Source organism: Desmodus rotundus, chromosome 7 (genome assembly GCF_022682495.2).
Source record: "Desmodus rotundus isolate HL8 chromosome 7, HLdesRot8A.1, whole genome shotgun sequence".
NCBI classification, from domain to species: domain Eukaryota; kingdom Metazoa; phylum Chordata; class Mammalia; order Chiroptera; family Phyllostomidae; genus Desmodus; species Desmodus rotundus.
The window spans coordinates 80,343-82,335 of record NC_071393.1 but is presented as its reverse complement, the minus strand read 5'-3'; the positions used below and the strand labels follow the sequence as shown (position 1 = coordinate 82,335).

Sequence of the window (1,993 nt, the reverse complement as noted above, 5' to 3'; positions counted from 1 at the left end):
TGAATTTATGTTATTAAGTGAATAAAAATTTGAAAGTAACTGGTAAATTGAACTTACTGATATGAAGTACTCCTTTTTATATGTAGTGGGGTTTTGGGGTTTTTTTTGCCTCCAAGTCTACTATATGTGATATCATTTTGATTTGGTTAATGTTCATGTACTATATTTTCCCCATTCTTTCACTTTAGATCTCTTGGTATGTTTCAGATAGCTCTGTTTTATGTTAGTTATGAGTGGATGGTAAAATCAATTAAAGAATTGATCTTGGTGGAGGATGTCATGTAGGGGGCCCAATAATTTTCCCGTTCAGTGGTTCCAGCACCTTGTATTATATCACAAATATTTTCCCACATATGTAAGGAGATATTTTTATCATAGAAAATAACCACGGCACCTCACATCATCGCTGTCTCATTTATGCTCTTCTGTGTGTGGGGTTTCTGACTCTCTCCTGTAAGTGAGGTTCTCCCGCCTAAGCATGTCTTACATTTGGCCATTTTCATTTGCTAACCTGTGTCATACCTGTTGGATTATTAGACCAGCCCAAAGATAGTTGAGGTCACAAGAAAGGTTGTTTCCCCACCAGGTAAGCAAGCAGTCAGGTGTTTAATATGAGGTGAATTTGGGGAGTAAGTGTACGTCACCATTTACTTAAGAAAGATGTAACAATTTAAGTAAAGTAACTTATTCTCAGAACAGAATGGTTATATCAGTGAAATATGGAACAACGTTCTAATGTAGCTTGTGGATATACAACTTGTATTTGAAGTTTCAAAGGTGGCAATGAAGTGGGCTAACATTTTGCACTTGGCACGTTGATTTTAAACTGGCTGTTAAGGAAGGGAAGGCTGAGCTTTGCGCAGTGGCAGTATCGTAGCCAATGAGGTTTATCTGAGGCGCGATTATTGCTAAAGAAAGGAAAGACTGAGAAATTACTTAGGATTGTCATCTCATTTCTTCCTAAGAGGTTTAGTGGCCACAGTTTGGTTTAGGAAGAGAGCTTCAGCACCATCACCTCAGCTTCAGACAGTGACACTCCTAGCAAGAGCCTGTTGACCCTCTTACCGTCTCCTCGTGTCTTAAAGTTTTGGGAGTTGCCGAACAGAAATCAACCTGCCAGGTATGCTGGCTTTTTTCCTAAATTACCTGCATGTCCCCCATTTCACTGTTGAAATCTAAGATGCTGTTCTTCCATATTCCCAAATCCCCTATATACCCAATATCACCTCAATTTATTTGGTATTCATTTGAATGTGAATTCCGCTTGTCCATGTATTAGACATTGAATACCTCCCATTAATCAGATTAATTTGATTTGATTGTCATCTTAGCCTTGAGAATGTAGAAGGTATGATAAAAAATAATTTTTTAATCCCCACAGGTTTGGTTATCCAGCCATGTGACATTCATGGCTGGGACAGTAACTTCTGGAAAGTGTAGTCTCTGAGAGATCATGGACATCTCCTGGCGGAAGTAAGCATTATTATTATTTTTTGCTCTGTCAGCCTTTTTGGTCTATTTCTGCAGGGCTTGGTATAATTTAGTAGTGCTGGGAGTTATTTTCTTCTCTTGTATACTTACATTGGCATGAAAACCTGTTTCTGAGGCCAGCTGCTTGGAGTTAGAGATTCAGGAATGTTTTTTATGGGCTCCTGGCTCTGTTTACATTGTGAGGACTCGGTTCTGCTCCTGCATCTGGCAACTGGGCTCCATTGTCCAGCTGTAACCCTGGAGTGTGGCTGTGGGGTCCTGGTTACAGATCTGGGTTCTGTTTCCTGGGTCTGTGGCCTGAGGTTGAATCTGTGTGTCTGGGATCTGGAGTCTCTTATGGTGTGGCTTCATGTCCTGAGTTGGTGTTTGTTGTTGATGTTGGTGCAGCTCTGGCTCTAGGGTCTGATGTATGGAACCTGGTGTCCAGGGTTCCCTGTCAGTCTCTGGTGTCCAGTGTTTGGCATTCAGGGTCCATGATCTGACCTGGGTTGTAGGGACAGTT

The 1,993-nt window shown here is 41.0% G+C and overlaps 1 pseudogene; it reads left to right on the top strand.

Moving 5' to 3' along the window:
* The first annotated feature begins 851 nt into the window (after window positions 1-851).
* LOC128781460 (U4 spliceosomal RNA) lies at window positions 852-913 on the top strand (annotated as a pseudogene).
* The last annotated feature ends 1,080 nt before the right edge of the window (window positions 914-1,993 follow it).